We start from the raw sequence: 24,495 nt of genomic DNA, 5'->3' as shown, positions 1-24,495 counted from the left end.
TATTTCCATTCCAAAGCATAGGGAAATGCCAGACATTTGCTGAAAAGTTTTGCAATGGAAAAGAATAAAAGTGAGTAATGAGTCTATTTTAACAGTGCTTTGACTGACCTCACCAATGTTAGTACAGTATAGATGAGTTGCCATCTTGTCAGGAAGCCATTTGCCATTAAATTCACTGAAGCTTGAAAATTCAGTCTCTTGGAGGCTCTGTGTATTAAATGGACAAACCACAAATGATTTGAATCAAGTGTGCGAACATGTTTGAGAATCTGACTGGAAAGAAAAGAAGAAACCATGGAGGGAGGGAGTGTTTGATTGAGGAAGCAGCAGTGGAGAAAGAGTGAAACTTTTCAAGAGTGATCGCTCATGTAAAAGTTTGTTGCAACATTCACTGCAGAGTACATTCTCCTATAACTGCAGCACTCCATATTTTATGGACTACTTTAAACATCTCAGCAGAGGTACACTTTCTACCATATGCCCAGATTCTTATCTCAGTTGAGCTGATAGAAATCAAATTCACAAATATAAATACTCAGTTCACAGACAGACACGCAAGTCCCTTAGTTTTGGAAAGCTTGTATTCTGCACATCATAATTTAAACCTCTCTGATTCTAAAGCAAAAATGATGGTTTCAGTATAATGCCTGATGCATTTTTAGTCCATTTCAACAAAAACAAAGCCACCCAATTAATTTAGGCCAATTAGAATTTTCTGCTAAAAGAACAAAGAGACCAATTGTACTGCCGAAGAGCTGATGCAGTCAATATTGACAATCTGCATATATCGGAAGTTCCAGCCCTTATCTATAAAACTGAGGGCTACTCAGTTTTCATCCCGACATACTATGTACGCCCTGAATTAGAACAAGTGAAAAAACATTAGTTTTACCTTTCCAAGAACCACTACTTATCTCTTTAAGGGACGATCTTCTCCTACAGACTATCCAAAACTTTGCCACTAACGTCATCTTTCTCTCACTCTGCTCACACCACATTCCTTCCTCCTCACTCTTTGAGGCTCTTCACTGGGTTTTTGTCTTCTACTGCATCAAATTCAGTTTCTTCATCCCCATCCTCAAGTTCCTACATGATCTTGCCCATACCTAAAGTTCTAATCTTGGCTCTACCTTCTCCACTGCTCTCTCCCTTCTCTCCTCCTAACTTCACCTTTTTGGCTTCATCCTGAGAGATGTTGAAATCAATTGGATTTGAGGGTTCTCAATAGTTCTCAGAGTCAGGCCTTCCAATTTCAGCGTCATGTTTCTATCATGGTGTCACCAATGCCTGGAACTTTAACTCCTGGTTTCTTGTTAGCTAACCACTCTCTCTTTCTTCCTTAGAACTCATTTCATAGAATCATAGAATCTCAAGGTTGGAAGGGACCTCAGGAGGTCATCTAGTCCAACCCCCTGCTCAAAGCAGGACCAAACCCAACTAAATCATCCCAGCCAGGGCTTTGTCAAGCCTGACCTTAAAAACCTCTAAGGAAGGAGATTCCACCACCTCCCTAGGTAACCCATTCCAGTGCTTCACCACCTTACTAGTGAAAAAGTTTTTCCTAATGTCCAACCTAAACCTCCCCCTCTGCAACTTGAGACCATTACTCCTTGTTCTGTCATCTTCTACCACTGAGAACAGTCTAGATCCATCCTCTTTGGAACCCCCTTTCAGGTAGTTGAAAGCAGCTATCAAATCCCCCCTCATTGTTCTCTTCTGCAGGCTAAACAATCTCAGTTCCCTCAGCCTCTCCTCATAAGTCATGTGCTCCAGCCCCCTAATCATTTTTGTTGCCCTCCGCTGGACTCTCTCCAATTTATCCACATCCTTCTTGTAGTGTGGGGCCCAAAACTGGACACACTACTCCAAATGAGGCCTCACCAGTGCTGAATAGAGGGGAATGATCACGTCCCTCGATCTGCTGAAAATGCCCCTACTTATACAACCCAAAATGCCATTAGCCTTCTTGGCAACAAGGGCACACTGTTGACTCATATTCAGCTTTTCGTCCATCGTAACCCTAGGTCCTTTTCTGCAGAACTGCTGCCCAGCCATTCGGTCCCTAGTCCCTAGCAGTGCATGGGATTCTTCCGTCCTAAGTGCAGGACTCTGCACTTGTCCTTGTTGAACCTCATCATATTTCTTTTGGCCCAATCCTCTAATTTGTCTAGGTCCCTCTGTAACCTATCCCTACCCTCCAGCGTATCAACCACTCCTCCCAGTTTAGTGTCATCTGCAAACTTGCTAAGGGTGCAGTCCACACCATCCTCCAGATCGTTAATGAAGATATTGAATAAAACCGGCCCCAGCACCGACCCTTGGGGCACTCCACTTGATACCGGCTGCCAACTAGACATGGAACCATTGATCACTACCCGTTGAGCCCGACCATCTAGCCAGTTTTCTATCCACCTTACCGTCCATTCATCCAGCCCATACTTCTTTAACTTGCTGGCAAGAATACTGTGGGAGACTGTATCAAAAGCTTTGCTAAAGTCAAGAAATAGCACATCCACTGCTTTCCCCTCATCCACAGAGCCGGTTATCTCATCATAGAAGGCAATTACGTTAGTCAGGCATGACTTGCCCTTGGTGAATCCATGCTGACTGTTCCTGATCACTTTCCCCTCCTTTAAGTGGTTCAGAATTGATTCCTTGAGGACCTGTTCCATGATTTTTCCAGGGATTGAGGTGAGACTGACTGGCCTGTAGTTCCCTGGATCTTCCTTCTTCCCTTTTTTAAAGATGGGCACTACATTAGCTTTTTTCCAGTCATCCGGGACCTCCCCCGATCGCCATGATTTTTCAAAGATAATGGCCAATGGCACTGCAATCTCATCGGCCAACTCCTTTAGCACCCTCGGATGCAGCGCATCCGGCCCCATGGACTTGTGCTCGTCCAGCTTTTCTAGAAATCTTTCCCACCTTGCTCACTTCACCTATAATCTCTTCAGAACCTCCCATTACTGAACATTTAGTCCTATGTTTTAACTTGTTTGGTCTAATTTGTCTGAGAGGGTAAACTCTTCGTGGCCACTACTGAATATATGTAAAGACCAATATAAGAGTGTGATGGAAAGAGTCTAACTGACTTCAGTGGTTGTTGGATCAGGTCCCAAATGAAGGAAAAAAGAAAAAAATGAAGTATCTTGCTGATTACTGGTTTCTTTTAGTTTCTATTTAACCGATTATTTTTCTGAGTACTGTGCAGAACCAGTAAGTTCAGAAACACCCATATAGTCACATATTTTGCTGCAAACTATATTTTCAGAGAGAATATTTTGTCAAATGGCAGATGCTCTGAAGTACCCTAAGAGATGATCGTACTAAACTAGCATTAGAAGGAAGAACGACTGTTATGGCATGCATGCTCACCTCTAGAGTGCCCCATTGTTTCAGCATTGGTGTCGCCATGCACACCCCCTGGTGGCACAGTGTGGAGTGGCAGGTGTGTCCTTGCCTCAGTTTCCCCTTTTTGGCTACCAGTAAATTCAATGAGGCTTATATATTGTGAATGGTGCCCCTTCAGAGATTAGTTTATTTAAGCAAAGGCCAAACAGACATGCAAACAAGTCTTCATCTCCAGTGTCCTAGCTCTAGCTCATTCCCTGTTGTTGCAGTATATTAAAATACAGTAACAAGACACATTAGCAGAGCCTTTCATAAATAGACTACCCTGTGACAGACTAATGGAAATTTTTCTTCTTTGCCCTGCAAAGAAAGAACTGATTTTTTCAGAGAATATGCAATATTGCTTTTATGAATAATCCATTTCCCCCCCGAGATTTTGGACTGTCCTGGCCTTTCATTTTAAATATTTACTGGCCTTGTCTTACAAGAGTTGGAGACACTCTGGTAAAGATTTTTCTCCAGGTTAATTTCCTCCAGTAACTATGGCACACATCATGAAACTGAATAAGATGGGTCTGATACACAGCCCAGTGTAGCCAATAGGTCAATTCCATTGAATTCAATGGACTTTGGATGCAACCCTACATTAGAAATATGTCCTCTAGGAAAAAAGGAATGTAATCAACTTCCCCAATTTTACTTTCCTGAGCTCAAGTTAATTTTCATAATAATAAATAACAATAAATCCTCCTCCAAAAATGTAGAACCTCCACTCCACAAATGTTTATTCCTTAGAGCAGCAATTCTCAAACTTCATTGCATTGCGACCCCCTGCGGACATCAAAAATTACTACATGACCCCAGGATGCGGAACTGAAGCCTGAGTCCACCTGAGACCTGGAGCCCCGGCGAGGGGGGGTGGGGCAAAGCCCAAGGGCTTCAGCCCCAGGCAGGGGGCCAGTAACCTGAGTCCTGGGCTGAAGCCGAAGCCTGTGCCCTGTGGTCCAGGGCTGAAGTCTTTGGCCTTGGGTGGGTGTGGGCTCAGGCTTTGGCTTCAGTCCCAGGCACCAGCAAGTCTGGCGACCCCATTAAATCAGAGTTGCGACCTGTTGTGTATTTGGTTGTCATGGGTTTTGTTACTATGGCAACTGAGTTAGACTATTAAGGGATAGCTCAGCCGGTTTCAACCGGCTGAGTGTGCTCTCTGTTTCTGTAAATAAAATGGAGGTTTTGGTTAGCTGTCTGCTCTCTGGCCTCAAGTGATTGCTTCCTACACCGGCTGCCCCAAGGATATAACAAGTGGCGACGAGGGTGGGATCCTGGTGCTGCTCCAGTAACAGAAGGAAGTAGAAGTCAAGGTAAAGACCAAACAAAGAAAAAAAGCTGCTTGTTTGCACTGACTGTGAAAGTGAAACTAAAAATCATGGCTACTCTGACCAGGCCCCTGGAGCCTTTTGATGAGAATACAGAGCAGTGGCATGTGTATACTGAGCGTTTTGAGCTTTTTGGTATTGCAAATGACATTACAGAAGCGAAGAAGGTGCCAATATTCTTAACTGTTGTAGGGGCTAAAACCTACTCTCTGCTACACAGCTTACTACACCCTGTTAAGCCTGAGACTAAATCTTACAGTGACATTGTGGAAATCCCGGGGCCTCATTTCTCCCCAAAACCACTGGTAATTGCTGAAAGATATAGGTTCCACAAAAGAGACCAAAAGGAAGATGAAACAGTTGTACAATTTGTAGCCATTTTTAAAAAGCTAGCAGAACACTGTGAATTTAAAGAGATGTTAAATGATGCCCTGCGTGACAGGTTAGTGTGTGGCCTCTGCAGTGAAGCTATACGGAAGCGCCTACTGACAGAGGCTCAGCTTACATTACAGAAGGCTGTTGATATTGCTGTCTCCATGGAACTGGCTACAAGGGAGGCGCAATACATCGGTGCATCCCCTAGGGTGCAAAAAGTGTCACAAGAACTGACCCACAAAACGGTGCAGAGTCAAGAATTTTACCGCTGTGGTAAGCTGGGTCACCAGGCATCAGAATGCTGGTGTAAGGACCTGGTGTGTCGACACTGTGGCAAAAAGGGACACATTGAGTGTGCCTGTAAACAAAAGAAAAAGAGGCCTGTGGTCTGGCCGACAAAAAGAGGAACCTTGCATATCCTAGAGCAGACCCAGGATGATCAAGGTGACACCTCCTCACAAGAGGAAGTGCCTCTGCATGTTTTGTCTTTGGCAGCGGGCTCACATGAATACTGGGTAACCCCCTTATTGGAGGGCAAACCTATACGCATGGAACTAGACACTGGTGCAGCTGTCTCGCTGGTTCCTGAGACTGTGTATAAGGAAAAGCTACAGCATCTTCTGCTTAAGGCAACAAAAACTGTTCTGAAGACGTATACAGGTGAAGCTGTGCCTATGTTGGGCACTATTGATGTTAAGGTGGAGCTCAATGGACAGGCGGCTAAATTGCCACTGTTTGTGGTGAGAGGTAACTACCCAGCCTTAATGGGTAGGTCTTGGCTTGGGAAGATTCAGCTGAACTGGGCAGAAGTGCACCGGATGACTAAAGAAGAAACCAGTCTAACCCCTATACTAAGGAAACATGCTGCTGTTTTTGGAGATGATTTGGGAAGTATGAAGGGAATCACTGTGACATTGAACATTAAACCTGGCAGTCCACCAAAATATCTGAAAGCCCGAACTGTGCCATATGCCATCAGGCCAAAAGTTGAAGCAGACCTGGAGCGCCTGGTCACCAATGGAGTCCTAATACCAGTTACCCATAGCTCATGGGCCACTCCTATCGTTCCAATAGTGAAGAAAGATGGCTCTCTCCGGATTTGCGGTGATTTTAAAGTCACTGTCAACCCAGTGTTGTGTGCAGAGCAATACCCACTTCCCCGCATCGATGACCTCTTCGCAGGCCTGGCTGGGGGACAAAAGTTCAGTAAGATTGATCTGAGTCAAGCATATTTACAGATGCACGTCGATGGAAAGTCCCAAGAGCTGTTGACTATTGTGACTCATAAGGGGCTTTATCGATACTGTCGCCTACCCTTCGGAATCACATCGGCTCCTGCCCTGTTCCAGAGGGCTATGGACCAGATCTTGTGTGGCTTGTCAGGAGTTCAGTGCTATCTGGATGATATCCTGGTCACTGGAAGAAATGAAGAGGATCACTTAAAGAATTTAGAGGCTACCCTACAAAGACTGGAAGAGTATGGCCTACGAGTTCGCAAAGACAAGTGTGAATTCTTCAAGCCCTCTGTTGAATATTTGGGACACATCATCGATTCTGCAGGTCTTCATAAGGCCCCTGCAAAAGTTAAAGCTATTGTGGAGGCTCCCCCACCTCGAAATGTAAGCCAGCTGCGCTCATTTCTAGGACTACTGAACTATTATGGAAAGTTCATCTCACAGTTAGCCACACTGCTAAAACCACTTCATGAGCTCCTTGGGCAGAACAAGGCCTGGAAGTGGACTGAAGCCTGTGATGTTGCATTTAACAAAGCTAAGGATGCATTGTTAAATTCTGAAGTTCTAACGCACTTTGATCCATCCTTACCCCTGCAATTGGCCTGCGATGCTTCCCCTTATGGAGTGGGAGCGGTCGTGTCACACATTATGCCTTCGGGAGAAGAAAGACCTATTGCTTTTGCTTCACGCACTCTAAGCAAAGCAGAAACTAACTACGCCCAAATCGAACGTGAGGCATTAGGAATTGTTTTTGGAATTAGGAAGTTTCATCAGTACCTGTTTGGGCGAAAGTTTACTCTTCTTACAGACCATCGACCTCTGACATCAATTTTTGGACCCTACACAGGCATTCCCCCATTAGCTGCTAGTCGTATGCAACATTGGGCATTGATACTTTCTGCACACACATATGAAATCAAATATCGGAAATCCACTCTGCACGGCAATGCAGATGGCCTCTTAAGGTTGCCTTTACCGGTCAAACATCAAGATAGTGCCCAAAAGGAAATCTTCTACTTTGAACAGGTAGAGAATACACCCATCACTGCTACTCAGATAAAGAAGGCAACCCGCGTTGACCCAGTATTATCCCAAGTTATGGACCTGGTGATGCATGGAAAATCTTGACAAACCTCTCCGGTCTCACCCGACCTTGTTCCCTACATGTCCAGGCGGACGGAGTTATCGGTCCAATCTGGTTGTTTGTTGTGGGGGAGGCGTGTCATTATTCCACCACCCCTGAGATCACAGATGTTAGGACAGCTACATTCCGGTCACTGTGGAATAGTGCGCATGAAGGAAATTGCACGAAGCTATTTTTGGTGGCCTAGATTGGACGGTGCTATTGAAGAGAAGGCAAAAGCTTGTATGTCATGTCAGGGTGTAAGAAATGCACCCCAGTGGGCACCCCTACACCCATGGGACTGGCCTGAAAACCCGTGGCAACGTATTCATGTTGACTTTGCTGGCCCCCTTGAAGGAAGCATGTTCTTGGTGGCAGTAGAGGCCCATTCTAAATGGCCAGAAGTCTCTATAATGCAGGTCCACTACTGCAGAGAGTACTATCCAAAAACTACGAGGACTCTTTAGTCGTTTTGGTCTGCCAGAACAACTTGTGAGCGACAACGGACCGCAGTTCGTCTCTCAGGAGTTTCAAAATTTTATGAAGGCAAATGGGATACACCACGTCACGTCAGCACCATATCATCCGTCCACCAACGGATTAGCTGAAAGATTTGTGCAGACAATGAAAAACGCTTTGAAATCAGCAAAGGGACAACACTCCATTCAAAAGCGTCTGGATACCTTCTTACTTTCCTATAGAAACACACCTCATGCTACGACCCAGGCTTCCCCAGCCTTTCTAATGATGGGACGACAGCTGCGCACTTGCTTTGATCTGCTGAAACCTTCTGAACCCAGACAAACTGTGCAACATCAGCAGCAATATCAAGTCATCAGACGGGCACCCAGAGCAAAAGACCGAACCTTTAGCCTAGGACAGCCAGTTTTGGCTCGGAATTATACTTCCAGAGCTAAATGGGTCCCGGCCACAGTCATCACTCAAACAGGACCTGTTTCCTATACAGTCCGGACTGCAGAGAATCTTACCTGGCGGCGACATGTAGATCAGCTGTTGCCAGGTCATGCCAGTCTTCAGGACCCATCTGCAGTTGAGGGGTCTGACTTCACCCCTCCTGGTGAGACACCAAATCATGAGTCACCTGTTCCTGACTGTTCTCCTCCCTTACTGCCGGCAGCTGAGATACCCCTTTGCCCAGCACGAGCTGATACCACCTCCTCACCTATTCGTGCTGCGGACCCTGAGCCCCTAGTACTTTCGGGTGCAACAACACCAGAAGTTCGCCGTAATCCACCTAGAGACAGAAGGCCTCCTCATCGGCTGGATCTTTAGTTAGGGCGAACCCACGGTTATGGGGCAAAATAATCCCCAGGGTTTAGCCGGGAATGGAGGCAGTCTACCCTCCTTCTCTAGTTTAGTGTGTGTTTTATTTAGGGGATGTTCTTATTAGGGGGGAGGAATATGTTGTGTATTTGGTTGTCATGGGTTTTGTTACTATGGCAACTGAGTTAGACTATTAAGGGATAGCTCAGCCGGTTTCAACCGGCTGAGTGTGCTCTCTGTTTCTGTAAATAAAATGGAGGTTTTGGTTAGCTGTCTGCTCTCTGGCCTCAAGTGATTGCTTCCTACACCGGCTGCCCCAAGGATATAACACGACCCACTTTGGTGTCCTGATCCACATTTGAGAACTGCTGTCTTAGAGTAATGGCATTTATCCCCATTGAAACGTTTCATTAACAAATAAAGTCCCACAGAAGCAGTAAGCTTTATTAACAAGAAATAAAAATTCTGTCCTCTGGGAAAGGGAAATGTTTACATTGCAAAAGAGTTGCACGTTTATGACAGTAGCTTTAGCTGTTCTTATCAGGACGAGACATCACTGTCTTAATGGATCCTTCACTCTTGTCTGGTTTTGTTCTTTTTTTTTTCTTTTGCTTTCTGAAATTGAAGTTTGTTTCAGATCCTACAGCATATTAAGGCTTCCAATGCTGGTGGTGTTTTAAGAAATATAATCTGCATTACTATATCCTTAAAACAGCCATACAGATTATTTTTATTAATTTGTAAAATTAAACCATTGCTCCTGGGATGACACTTTATATCCTAAACTGTAGGGGTGGAGTAGATTTTTTTATGGCTGTTATTAATCAGTTTATAATGGAAACACTAATGGACCCTTAAAATGGCTGTACTAGCAGCGCTATAAATGTGTCTCAGATTCTGGTGGCTCATAGTACATAAAGGGAATAAAACGTACAGGCAGCATGTTAGCATGAGATATCCCCAAACACTCAGTCTGGTTTTGGTTCTGAAAATGTTAGGAATTTCTAGAATATTTTTACAGTAGTTTATAAATAGAGAGATGGACAGGAATCAAGCCCCCTTCTCCTAAAAGTCTGGGGAAGTTTGCATCCAGATGTTATAAAACAGGAACATCAAAGCATGTGCTGTTGGTTTTCCATTTCCAAACTTCTACCCCTCAGAATATATGCTAAAGGAGGGCCAGATTCTTTCCTACACCATAACTTCAGGTGGCACACAGAAGGCAATAAAGGCTGGGGAATACAAGGTGACACCAGCAGATCCTGTCACCACTGTAATCTTGGCTGATGTCAGGGATTGAACTGCAGACCTCTGGAGCTGAAAGCACAAGTCTCTATACCTTGAGATAAGATCCAGGCATCCCAGCTAGGAACTGTAACAGATTCTTATTCTGTTCATTGGTTACCTCCAGGGATATGTAACGCGCGCTGACCAGTGATTACAATTGCAATGCATGATCATGGCTCTATATTTTCTTTTGGAAGACTTTTGTTATACGTATACTACTGCATATGATCCATGTGAAATATGAATAGCCAATTGCTAAGGACTGATGTTAAACCCAAGGTATCCTCAACTGGTCTAGAATGACCATATGTTCTGGTATTATATCGGGACTGTCCAGTGATGAGCTGCCAAAATCTTAACAACGGGTTCCCTATAAAAAGTTCTGATTTAACAACGGGTTCCCTATAAAAAGTTCTGATTTAAGGGATGTGCGACAGCATGTATTTTTTGTACCAATAGGGTTACCATACGTCCATATTTTCCCAGGAGGTGATTAAGAACCGAAAAGCCTGACATGTCCAGGAAAATACAGATGTATTTTAACCCTACCTAAAGTTATTTTTTAAAAAGATGGGGCTGAACTAGAAATGAGCTCCGTTTCACATGTGTGGGTGGTGATCAGGGACAGTCTCAATTTTTGGGTCTTTTTCTTATATAGGGTCCTATTACCCCTCACCCCCGTCCCGATTTTTCACACTTGCTGTCTGGTCACTCTAGGGTGTGCACATGTGTGGGTCCCAGCTGCTCCCTGTCCCCCCCCATTAAAGCAGGTGTGCAGGGTTACTGCCCTGGGAACTGCAGGGCACCAGTGGATGTGGGGCTGTCTGCAGATAGGGGCGTGGGGCAGGGCTAGCTGGAGGCAGGGAGTGACACGGGCTGGCTGTGGGCAGGTGATGCAGACGGGCGGGCTGCGGGTGGCTGTGGGCAGGGGGTGGCTGCAGGCAGGGGGTGGCTGTGGCAGGGGCTGCAGGCAGAGGCTGGCTGCGGGCAGAGGGTGGCTGCGGGCAGAGGCTGGCTGCGGGTGGCTGTGGGCAGGGGGTGGGGCAGAGGGCGGCTGTGGGCAGGGGCTGGCTGGGGGCAGGGGGTGGCTGGGGCTGGCTGGGGGCAGGGGCTGGCTGGGGGCAGGGGGTGGCTGGGGCTGGCTGGGGGCAGGGGCTGGCTGGGGCTGGCTGGGGGCAGGGGCTGGCTGGGGCTGGCTGGGGGCAGGGGCTGGCTGGGGGCTGGGGCTGGCTGGGGGCAGGGGCTGGCTGGGGCTGGCTGGGGGCTGGGGCTGGCTGGGGCTGGGGGTGACAGGGGCTGGCTGGGGGCAGGGGCTGGCTGGGGGTGGCTGGGGTGGCTGGGGGTGGCTGGGAGCAGAGGCTGGGGGCAGGGGCTGGCTGGGGTGGCTGCGGGTAGCTGGGGGCAGGGGCTGGCGGGGGGCAGGGGGGTGGCTATGGCAGGGGGTGGGGCTGGGGGTGGCTGGGGGCAGGGAAGGCGGGGGAGGGGCGCAGATACTCACACGGGGGGGGGGGGGCTGGGAGCAGCAGGAGGCAGCCGGGGATTCACCAGGCAGCAGCAGGAGCCCCAGGGCCAGGGTCCAAAGAGCAGGAGCAGCAACAGGGCCAGGAGGCAGCTCACATGGCTCTCGCAGCACAGCACAGCGCCCCCCGGCGGCCGGGAGGAGGAATTACAGGCTTCCCAGGCAGAGCCCATCAAAGCTTCCCTCGCAGGGAAGCTAGTTAACAAGCGGTTCTAAAACCGCTTCTAAATTTAACAACAGGTTCGCGCGAACCGGTGTGAACCGGCTCCAGCTCACCCCTGGGACAGTCCCGATATTAGGGGCTTTGGCTTATATAGGCACCTATTACCCCCAACCCCAATTTTTCACCCTTGCTATCTGGTCACCCTGAATTGGTCAGCATCATTATTATTACCTACACTTTTAAATAGTAAGCTGAAAATCTCTAATATTATATATGTTGCTTAAGAGGCATTTTTCAAAAGGAATGGCTTCCCTATATCCCATAAATATTGCTGGTATAGTTATGACACACCAGCTCTGCAAGAAAGCTCTTGCTTCATATTCTTTCAGAAGAGTAGCTGAATTTACCATTCATTGCTCTAGCAATTCATAACAACTATTAACATTTTTCTGTTTCTTTATAGCTTTTTACACATTTTTCAAAAATGTATTCCTGTCCTCAGTCCCTAAAAATTAAAATACACTAACTATCAAAAGTTGTGTCCATTGAAGTCTCAGTAACATAGATGGAAACGATTTAGCAGTTTATCTAGTCCACTGCTGGATTGTTTTCCACAGTATTTTCTTCTCTTTCTTTCAAAAAACTGCATTCTAAAATCCTGACAATTTTTTGACCACTATAACCATGCAATCAAGTTAAGAATATGGATTTATAGGCGAACATGGACAGCTTGGAAAACAAACCTGGAAAACAAACTGCCTTAAATAAAGTTTGCTTCTCTTGCAACCTTAATGAGAGTTTAATTACAATGTACAGTCACTGTCCATTTACAAGACACTCTCTACTGTTATCATAGTGCTTCAGAAGTCATGTCGTCCCCTCACACAAACACTTTTGTCAATCTTCCCCTTTCCATTAACATCATGAATGTATAAAATAAACAGTGACTATATAGTTGTGGTACTTAGATGTTGCTTGTAATTATTAGAACTGGGAGCACTGGCTGTTGGGAGTCTGAAAGGACAGGAAACAGGAAGGAGGGGGGAGGAGTTGAGGAGGCTGACTGAGAGTTACAGAGGTGGTAAAGAGGTTTCCACTTTAAAAATAAAGTCCTGTTGAAGTTTGTTTGTACCTTGCCTGGTTGATACAACATTCTGGCAACGAGACTGGATCTTCTGCCTCTGAACCCACCTGCACCCTTTCTGCAAAGCCCAGGTGAGCCTCCAATTGCTTTTACTGCCTGGATCCATATGTTTGAGACTTATCTGCTTGCAATCAGTGCTACAGAAATTTCTGAAGTCAGAAAAGCGTGCTCTGCTAATCCACTGCCTTGGAGCAAAAGGGCAGCTTATATTTTACACTTTCCCCCTTGCAGATGATAAATATGAGACTGCACTCACTGCATTAAAGAACTTTTTTGTGCCAAAAGTGAATGTAGTAGCTAATCACTACAGATTTCACCAGTGTGAGCTGAAACCAGGGGAGACTATAATGCAGTATATTGCTTCCCTGAGGAGTCTGATTGTAACTTGTGACTTTGGGAATATGGCAGATGAGATGATTAGAGGCCAGCTCATTGAGAAAAAACAGTTGAACAGAACCAAGCAAAGTATAAGGCTTTCACAGACAATCAGCGGGGTGCTAAGAAACCAAAGTTTGAGTGTGGTTCCTTCGTTAGAATACGAAAACCTGGAATTTTATGCAAAGGGGACCATAAATTCACAGCTCCTCTTAAAATCATAGAGAAGAAGGGACCTTACACCTACTGACTTTCTGATGGGCAGGTATGGAATGCTTCCTATCTTGCACCTGCCTATGCACCAAGAGGAGATTATGCCAGTCTGCATTGGATGACTTCACCATAGTATCAACACAACAAGACATTGCACTGGAACCAGGGCTTGAGAGACGGCCTGTCAGACCCAGACGACCACTTGTCTGGACTAGAGACTATGTTATGTAGTATCTACATGTTTTCAGTGTAATATTTTTGCCAATAGTATAGTGTCTTGTTTCCTATATGTTCCTGTGGTTAGAACAACATTTATTTTAATTGGGAGAGTTTCTTAAGAGAGGAAGGAATGTAGTGTTTAGATGCCTGGTTGATACAACAGTAGTTTATGTACATTTCTACTTTGTGCATATTTCTGATATTTTGCCCCAAATTTTTGCTAAAGCAAACAGTTTTTGCAAAGTGTTTTCCTCTCTATCAGTGAAACCACTCCTGTAGCTCACAAAACCCCCCAACAGCCTTTATTTGAATGAAGCCCAAAAAACATACCACAAATAGATGGCTGATTTTTAAAATGTATCTCGTGCTACAAGCTGAGTGAATCACTGAGTGAAAAGTTGGCTGGCTAGGGTTATGATGAACTGTTTTTTTCTGTTTCAGTTCATGTAGGAGTTGCTTTGAGTTTTGGGGTCAAATGATCCTGAATAATTCTGAGCAAAAAAGTCAATCAAAAATCATTGTTTCACATGGTTTCCATAAAAAATAATCATAATCCAAGAATCTGTTCCTGCCTCCTCAAGAAATGTTTAACATCTTAAGGAGAAGATTTACACCAAGGCATGAAATACAAACAAGCGCGCACACACACACAAACACACACACAGTACTTAGAGACTGCCACCCAGAACTTGTTGAAAATTTTCAGACACAGCTGTTTTTCATCTAATCATTTCATGGGACTGTACCAATTTCAGTGAAATTGAAATCGGAAAAGATTTCTGAAGTCCAGGATGGAAGTTCTGGTCAAAACCAGATAGAGACAAATACTTTCACCCCACAATAGCACAGTGGTTACAGCACTCACCTAGGATGTGGGACAGCCAGGTTCAGCTCTCTGCCCTGCCTGATTCAGACCACTGATGTGGATCTGGTCTCCCATATCCCAGGTGAGAGCCCCAAACACTTGGCTATTCTGGGTGGAGTTCTCTCTTTTTCCTTATTAAAGTTGTTCCATTTTGTTTAAATAATTAAGTATTACTGGGCGAGGGAGAGACTATATCCTAGTGCTTAGAGCAGCCACCTGGCATGTGGGGGACCCATGGACTCTCTGTAAAAACCTTTGCAAAGTTTCAGTTTCATCCCAAGCAAACTGGGACAATTTTTGAAACCAAAATTTCCAAGAGACAGGAAAATGTTTCCTGCCCAGCTCTAATGCCATTTGGTTTGTTCTCATCTTATGTCTTCATGGAACTGGCAAGGTTGGTTTCCTCCCCTTCGCATTTCTCTTGGAAAAACCCTTTGGAGAGCAAGCATCTTCCTTGTTTCCTGATTCAGCAGCAGCAGGGGAGGGAAAAGCTCCTGCTGATGTTGCTGTACTTCCCTTATTAACATCTGGCGCGTGCTGCACATTCTACTGGGGAAGATTTCCTGGTTGATTTTGGTGTGGGGGAGCAGGGCTAACTTGGCTACAACCTTCCTCTGAATACAGCATATTGGGCAGCTGGCAAGCCAACTTTCCCCTGAAAAAACTCAGGGGAGAGCCAGTAATTAATTGCAAAGACCTCAGAAGGTTTTTTGCAGGTCACAGCACTTCTCTTTAAAGGTAGATGAGGGCAAGTCTCTGTTACACACAGCTGTGAACCCCCAGAGAGAAAGTGGGTGGCCTGAACCTTAGAATTTGGAATCTGATTTACCAGAATCTGGCATGGATTCAAGCAGGGTTTATTTGGTTTGGTTATCAAAGGCAGGCACAGCTCAACTCACCACCACACCTTTCCCCGGTTTGTAGGCCCTCTGTGTTCTAATGAGCTACAGAATGTCTTATTACAAGATTTCAGTACTGGCCTGTCCAGGATGAATGCAATGCACCGCACAACAGCCAGGAGTTTTACCTTGCTCTGTGCCATACTTAATCATTCCAACACAGGAATAGTCCATGCAATGACTGCATGCCTGCAGACCTTACACAGGCAGAATTCCCACTGACTTCAGTTACATTAATGGACGTTGTGCTGCAAGATTGTCCTTTAGTGACGTTCCTAGTGTTATTGTTCTTCTAAAACTTATTGCTGTCTGCAGCTCCTTTGCACTAATTTCAATTGACTGATTAGTCAGTGGTGAGTGATGTATGGCAGCAGTAGCTAATGGTTATGGAGAGCAGTGAGCTAAGCTTGAAGGGGCTTGTTTGAAAGAATTTTGAGCACTGGCAAACAGCCATCAGAAGCTCTCATTGACTTGTGTTAGAATGATATATGTAAGACCTTGTATACTGAAAGGAGAAAAACATTTCTTAGTTTAAAAACCAAAGTATTTTGTTAAGCAATTGTATTTATCTACACTTTCCAAAGTATCACATTACACATTCTTTTCTTGAATATTCTGAACCCTTAGACCACCTACGTTTACCAGCCAGTACACAATTTAGGAGAAGAACAGTATAGAAAAATTGAATGTACTTTAATTTTGAAGACATGATATTTTACATTTTGTGGGTATATGCATGTGTACAGACACACATGTGTTATCGGCAGGGCTGGTAATGTGTGTTAAGGTTGCCTACACTTTCCATTGTAAGTCCCTGTTTTCAGCAGCTTATAACTTTGCAAAATATTACCCTTGTGAGTTGAAATTTTCCAAGCCAGGTGTCTGTCTCAGGCTCAATTGTCTTTGAAAACAATTCACCCATTTCTGAGAATGAGGCTAGGAAAAATATGTTGATTTGCCAATGTTAAATAGGTCTGGTGATGTTTTCTTTGTGAAGCTCTAGCACCCCCATTCTTTGGAGTAGAGGCTTGAAATTTGGCAATGGGGGTGGCCTTTGCCTCAGGGATGTTCCTTTTGCTGTTCCTGTGAAAATTTGCCCAAATTATAAGACTTTGAAAACTTGCAGTTTGCACATGCTCAGTAGAGGCTTGCTAGATCTTCACAGCTAAAATCTAAAAAGAGCCCATCAACATCAGGCATGCTGCTACCTGGTGGAGGACTTTCTCTGCAATTACAGTCTGGGCTGCTAGAGACTTTGACAGGAACAGGCACTGGAACTGACTGGGATCCTGTCTCGCTTGTGTTTTCAATGATCCTCCCCTTCCACCTACCCCCTGTCCCCTGCCAGTCCCAGGCAGCATGGAGGTGGAAGCTGCTAATTCAAATGAAGAGGGGGCAAGATCCATACTGGGAACTGTGGGGAATAAAGTGGGACACGGATTCTGGTGAGTGGGGCCTGGGACTGGAGGCTGGTAGGGGGTGGGAAAATGGGACTGACTGTGCAATAAGGTTGGGGGCTAGGCTGAGGCAGAGAAGAGTAGGATTGGTTGGGTAACAAGTCTGGGAGCCAGGAAGGGAAATGAGGGAGGGACTGGAGCCAATTGGGAGGGGAAAGACTAAGATTGGGCAAGGAGATTGGGACTGGAGACCAGTGGGATGTGGTGAAGGAGTTCGAGGAAGGGGAGACAAATCTGGTGAGAAGCCACAGTGTGGGGGAAGAGTTGGCATTGGCTGAGTAAAGATACTGGGACAAGGAGCTGGGAAGAGGCTGGGGAGAAAGACAGATTGGAAGAGGAGCCTGGAGAAGGAAAGTGGGACTGGGAGAAAGTGGGGACAGGGAACAATCGGTGGGCGGAGGTGGTGACTGGAGGCTAGTAGTGGGAGACGACAGATCAGGTGAGGAACTGGGAGGGGGAAGGTGGGACTGGGACTGACTGAGCAATGAGACTGGAATGAAACACCTGAGGAGTGGAGACTGGGACAGCCTAGGTAAGGAGAATGGGACTGGGACAAGGAGTCAGAGATAGGGAAGAGACAGAACTGGGACTGCAACATGTTGGAGGGGATGGGCCTAAGGGGTTAAATTTGGGCTAAGGTCAGAAGGGTCTATGCCCATTAAAGGACACTTTGCTTCCAGAGCAGGGAATGGAACCCAAGATTCATTTATCTCACCATTCCTCTGCTGTCAGCAAATAGCTGTGGGACTCAGTGGAAAAGTGAATGTCTCATCCCCCTCTAGTGCTGGTCCACATAGAAGGTGATAACCTTCGGTTGCTATCAGCGACTCTGTTAGCGCAAGTGGCAGGGGACTGCATGGTGGGATTGTGCTGGGCCTGAGCTGGGATTAAGCTCCATATCCTGGCTCCTGTATAAACACTGTTGTGCCCAACATGATTGTGTAACCTCACCAAAAGACAACCTTGCAGCATAAGTCCATTGAATGATTTGATAAAGGGGAGAATTCCCATGTGCCTAAGGTCTCCAGTGTGGTGCTGGATACATTTATTCTAGACGAAATATTAATCACGAAAATTGAAACTTCAGATGATATAAGCCTGGCTCTGTATGTTCATGGAGCTGTTCTCCAAGACAAGTGAAATAAGATTTCCTGAAGCCATCCAGTCTTAGTCACATTCCGATACTTATCAAGCAACACAGGGCTTTCCCTCCCCCTACCTTCCTTCAAGTCCTGTTTAAATGCATCATCCACTAATCTCGATGAGCTGCAGCCTTCTGCCAGCACCAAAATGAATTTCCACTGACTAGTGCAGCTCTATACATTTCATGAAGGGAACCTAACTGACTTAATAAAGGATATTCCAAACCTCCTTTGAATAATAACTGCCCAGGTTTTAAAAGCCAAAGGAATAGCCAGAAATGACAGAAATAGGCTAGCATGGTGGCTCCAGTTAGCAGGGACCATGTATCATTTAGATCCCTTGTTGGGGGAGGGGATTGGGAATTAACTAAAACAGAATGGGTAAGATCTGAAATATGACCTCCTTGGTGAGATCACACTTCTGTTTGATGAGAATAGCAGGCAAAGAAGGTTGGATGATGAAGACAGCAGCCTTCTGCAAACCAAAAGATTGTATTAGAAGGAGGGAAGGGACTAGTAATTAATTAGAATAAATGTACTAAGCAGAAATAGAGGAGACAGGAATAATACACTGAATGGAAAACACTTGAATTATCCTAATAAAATAAATATGAATTTGATGGTAACAGAAGCCCTATTAAACATGTAACTTTAACCTAAAGACCCTTCATCTTAATAACTTGTTTCAACTAACTACTGATAATAAGATCACTTTTACGCACATGCCAGTAAACTATTTATTGCCCAGATATAAAATGTTTTCTCTGTTTGTATCTCCGAGATATTAAAATTGACAGTAAATTACATTTGTCTCTTTTTTTAAAATAAAAAAATGGACATCAAATCGTACTGTAACAGTGGTATACAGCGTGAAAATAGCAGAGTTGAATATGCTAGAAGATTCAATTTTTTATAACAAATCTATATTAGAATTGCACTTATTTCAGCTAAAATATGCAGAATATTATTCTAAATCCATGCCCTGTGTAGTTTCTAGTGTTAGCAATTTACCAAGTGACCTCTAAACCTCCACACTTCTCCTAAATCACTGCACACCAATTGAGACGTTTACATTTAGGGCCCAATTGTACCATTCTCCATGGGGGAGGAGGGGTTACAAAACCCTCCCCGCCCCCAAAGGTCTCCACTTCCTCATACAGTAACAAGCATAGTTTACCAGGCATGCAAGGGTTAAAACATGCTTCTCCCAGAAGGGTGTGGCATAACATTTTGGACTCCAATTATTTCCATTTCTTGATATTAGTGAAGAAGTTGCTAAGAAGGTCTATTTATGCAAAATTTGATGTTTCAGCACCTAAATGTTTTATTGATTGGTAAGAGAGTGGAAGTATAGAGCATCCTCTACCCAAAAGTCCAAGTAAATAGCCATGTAACATTTGTGGCCAGGAAAAGGCTATGTGACCCATCTACATTCATTCACCTGATTATAAAATCTTTGCACACGGTAATGTCAGTGGCCAACCCTCTTTGCATTTGTTTATGGCAGCAAATTCTATTGGTGCCATTCCACGTGTTAATTACACTCTGCATTTTTTCCAGACTTCATGTCTGTTCCTTTCCTGGTTTCAGTTTGTGCTCTCTAGTTTTTCAGATTGATTCCTGACAACTACCACCATGAAAGCGGTATATTTAGGAGTGACGTCACCTCTGGCCAGAGTCTACTTATAGGATTTGCTGGGATTAACACTAGAGAAAAGAACATCCACATTGTTCGGTGAAGAACACAGCATACATGGTTATTGGGCTTATGTATGCATGGTGCTCCGGGTCCATCTCTACCCTGATACCTTTTTCATGGAGTCACAGCCATAATGTTAAGTTTTCCATTCCATTCTAAGCCCTATTTTTAACTCTTCCTGATTTTCCCAGGGAGACCACTTTTGGCAAGGTAACATGCTTAATCTTAGGCCCAAAATTACTTTGGAGAAAGTCTGAAGCTACTAAGCCAAGTCATTTGAGTCACAGGGTTTTGAAAAATTAGCATGTTTTTGACTCTTCAAAAAGGGGTGACTGCATTAGCTACTTTTAGCAAAGTCTGATAAAAGCAGTTACAATTATTACACCTTTACTTATGAATTATATGGTGATGTAAATTTAGCACTATTACAAACCCACGCCTTACCACTTCATAGTTCTAACAGCTGAGGGTCATGCTCCACCTTGATTTATACTCTGTGCCACCCCACTGATTTTACTGGGTTTTCACAGGTGGAAGTCAGCACAGAATTTGGCCTGGAGTATTTACTCATCTCCACTGCATAGGTAAGTATATGTAATATAAATGTCTGCATACTTAAATAGTCAAATTATAAATAGTAAAAAGATAGGTTTTTTCCTGTGATAATAAGCAAGAAGAGTTGAAACATTCAAAAACACGAACACAATAAGCTTAAAAACACTCTATCATGCTAATGAAGTCAGAAAAGGCTATTTCAGCTTTAACCACTGCAATTAAAAATGCCTACTATATTGTATTAGGCTTGAGACTGAAATGTTACAGCAGTACCTTGTCCTTCATGATAGCACTGAATCCTCTTAATCCAGATCCTTCAGTAGATGGTCTTCTTCCCTGTTAAGAGGAATTCACAATTAACATATTGCGCCATTTTAATAGGAGAGTCATGTGAATGGATAGATGAATGGAATTGGCAGTGTTTGCACTAGGAACAATCAGCTGGCTGTTCAATGTCAATGAAGTGCACAGAATTGACTTTCCAAGCATCGCTCTCCATCTTTGGGATCACTCATCTCTGACATTCTGGCCCACATCTGATGTTATTTATTTGCATTATTGTAGTGCATAGAGGCCAGAGCCCTAATGTGCTAGGTGCTATACAGGCATAGAACAGACAGTCCCTGCCCCAAAGAGCTTGCAGTCTATGTGTAAAAGTATAGACCAGAGATGCATAAAACAGACAAGCAGGGGGAGCACAAGGAAACAATGAAATTAGACTGATAACAGGAAAAGCAGCCATCACGGCACCTGCTGTCTAACCATTGTCAAGTTTTTTGTAGCAGTTTCACAGCAGAGAATGAGTTATAAATATTCTTCATTTACTCCATTACTGTGTACAACAAAAGTCATCAGAAAATTGGCTTGTTGGATTACTGCTTACATCAGATTCAGACTCATCAGAAATGATTTTTTTCCCTCCCATTAGTTTTCCAGGAGAAAATAGTACAATAAAGGTAAAAAATGCACACATAGAAACTAATTCTCCATTGTCCTGCAACTCGCACAGTTATTTGCATCAGTGCAAAGTGGGTGAACAATATTGCCCTTTCTGATTTACCATTTTACACCCACTTTGCACTGATATTTAGGGCTGCACAAAGTGCATGTAAGTGGAGAAGCAGGCAGCTAGAATTTAACAGATTCCTGTTTTTCTGGCAGCCACGAGAATTTGGTTGCAAGTCAGTCACTGCTTGTACAGCTGAATAACTCTTACTCTTCAGGATGTTGGTTTCTAGAATATGGTTTTGAGGGCCAGTATTTTAAGAGAAATCAAATCTATGGGAACAAAAAAAATATCCTGTTCAGTAACCCACTGTTCAAAGAAAGATGTTCTTCAGACTTCATTTTTTATAGGATCCCAACTATGCAGAGGTTAAGGTTCTTTCCCTTGCTCATCGTACCAGCCATTCTTCTCATGAGTGACTTGTTATCCCTTATCAGCTGCCTGATGATTCTGTCAGAGTCGCCGTGCATGTTATTCAGTCCAAAGACTCTGACCTAGAATTTTTGCAGATGTCTGGAAAGTGTTTCATCTTTCTTATTACTATTATGGAGGAGAAAAATATTCCTCTGGCTTGCTTGGGCTTCGGATAGTGTATCCTGATTGGGTAAGAGTTTACAGGAACAATATTTTGCAAGATTTGCTTTTACAACATTTGTTTGCTCTCCCACCCAAAGTTTTTCAATCAAAATTACATCATATCTTGCAGCTCTCTTTGCAAATAACGAAGGGGTCATACCTCCCTGGCTGGTACACAGATTCTACATAGACACTGCTGTGCTTTCCAATATTGTGTGTGTGTTTGTACACACACACAGAATTCATGTCATGGCCAGAAAGTGAGAACTAAATATATTTTAAATTAATATTGATAGAGTAATTTAAGACAATAAATATTCCTTTGAAAGATTTCAGTAGCCTATCGTTTAGCTTCACATGGTGTTGCTGCTCATCATAGTAGATACACTGAACATTGAGGAGACAGATCACTTTTTGTTTCATCATGGCTTCACAGCTACCTTTGCCTGCCAAACTCTGTGTTCAGTCTCCTCAGGAAAATTTTACATTTTCGAGGGCTCTCTTTGAGGAAGAAGGGAGCAGGCTAATTACTGCTCTCCTATGCAGAAGTGATTATTAGGATTCTCACAATCCAGATTTTCCAGATTGATCCATGTTACATGAATCTTATATAAATATAAGATTTATATTTATATAAATATTTTCCATGCACAAAATGTACATATACTAGATTTTAAATTCATTTTCTGAGTTTGGCTGCTTCCTAGACTGATTTGATGGATGGAATCCCTATTATTTTTTAACACTGGGAGCTAGAATGAGGTAGTTTTATCCTTTAGAAAAAGTTATTTTGAGATGTCTATTGAAAGGAATCTGTAGACGGGATTTACATCATTACTTGACTTTATTAATTTAAAAGGTAAGTAAACAAGAAGCTGGAAGCCTATTTCGTCTGCTAATGTCAGACATAGTACAAATACATTTTTAAGTTATAAATTCAGCAGAAATACTATTGAGTAGTTCCCAAAATAAAGGAAAATTTACTTTGGCCTTAAAGTAAACCCTACAGTAAATGGCTTCAATCATTCCCTCTTCACTTATTGGCTCTTGCAGAAGCTAAGTACCACATTCGACTCAGCAGCAGAAAGCAAAGCCATATTATTTATCTGTCCATAAAACTGTAATAAAGGATCCAAATCACAATAAATAATCATTTAGTTGCCCTTCCCTGTCCATCTCACAGTCTGAGACACTACAAAACTTTTTCTTGCATCTGACATGTAGAATGCAGTTGCTTTCATTCCTGGCAATGATTCATCTGCTACAAAATTCCCAAGAGGACGAAATATACTGCAGTAGAATCAAAGGTTACCAGCACAATTGAAAAGTGTACCTTCCGGGTAGAAATACTGCACTCCATGACTTTCTGAGGCCGGAGCAGAGACATTGTGTGTTTTGGAGGCTGGCCCATCTTCCTCAAGAAATTCTTTGCAGCTTTTTGAAGCACTATGGTAAGAACTGGTGATCTGCTTGTAACCTTTGTGCTCTTAATCCTGCAGTTAGTATTTCAAGTCCTCAGTCAAGTACACTGCAAGGGAAACTGAATTGGGGAGAAATAGCATTGACAAATTAATGCTTGTCTGAAATGACAGGTACACAAAGGAGAGATTTGAGAATCCAATTACTTTCTCATAACGGACAAGTTCATTCATTGGCAAATCTCTCTCATCTCAGCACAAAAATGGCCTGTTACTGACATGCATATGGCATGTGTCAGCCTGTATACCTAATGACACTTCTACATCTACAGCAGCCTAATCTCCTCTCAGAGAATATGTCTAACTCCCAATGACAGTTATGGGAGTTTGTGTGCCCACGTCATAAGGGGAAAAAATACACACTGTTCAGTGGGTGTCTACAGTTAATACTGTCACAAATTCACAGTTGTGAGTTTGCATCATGCTGCAGATAATGGTCTCTTTTCATTATGGTGATGGGGAAAGAATCCAAATTCTCATTCATCAGAAGCCCTGGCTAGCAGTACTGGACCTATCCTAAATGAACAGTCCTGAGCCTGCCCATTGTAGCTGAGGGCAGTGATTTACTTACACACTAGCCTGTTAATTCATTAAAATATTATTTGTGCCTATGAGTGAAATGTTGCAAATGTTGCTCTGCTGTTATCACTACCACAATAACATCTTTCACACAGAATTGCCTGTTCTGAATGTTATCATTCTATACTCACAGGAAACGGCAGCAGAGCAAGATTAAGTAACCTGCCTATGTTTACACAGGAAGTGTGTGGCAGAGCCTAGAATTTAACAAAGATCTCCCAAGTAAGTTACATTTTGGATCAAACACTGATAAAGTATTGCTGAAGATTTCACTTATATGCCACTGTTTCATTACAGATTGATAATCATAGCTCTGTTGTAAATTATGCAACGAAACATAGGGAAAGTGATAGCCGAGGGATCACTGAAACTCGCTAAGCATTTATTCTGAACAGAACTTCAACAGAGCAAATTCTGTGAACAGTTTCTCCTTGGATCCAATATATGTGTTTCACTTCAAAATCCATAAGTTAGTTAATTGAATTAAATCAATAAGTACCTTATATTTCTATAGCAACTTCTATTCAAGGATCTCAAAGCCCTCACAATGCCTTTGTTGGGCAAGGAAGTACATGCAT

The 24,495-nt window shown here is 43.7% G+C and overlaps 1 long non-coding RNA gene across 2 annotated transcripts in view; it reads right to left on the bottom strand.

Moving 5' to 3' along the window:
• LOC123343354 overlaps nt 1-24,495 on the bottom strand; it is a 59,174-nt gene that overhangs the window by 14,986 nt on the left and 19,693 nt on the right. For both annotated transcript variants that reach the window (XR_006572213.1, XR_006572212.1), the window contains exons 2-3: nt 23,194-23,400; nt 20,552-20,614 (exon numbers count right to left, since the gene is read on the bottom strand). This is a non-coding gene — a long non-coding RNA (uncharacterized LOC123343354). The remainder of the gene's footprint in view (nt 1-20,551; nt 20,615-23,193; nt 23,401-24,495) is intronic.

The sequence above is a fragment of the Mauremys mutica genome, chromosome 10, assembly GCF_020497125.1.
Source record: "Mauremys mutica isolate MM-2020 ecotype Southern chromosome 10, ASM2049712v1, whole genome shotgun sequence".
Classification (NCBI taxonomy): domain Eukaryota; kingdom Metazoa; phylum Chordata; order Testudines; family Geoemydidae; genus Mauremys; species Mauremys mutica.
Note: the sequence above shows the minus strand (reverse complement) of the source record. Positions and strands in the feature narration are given on the sequence as shown.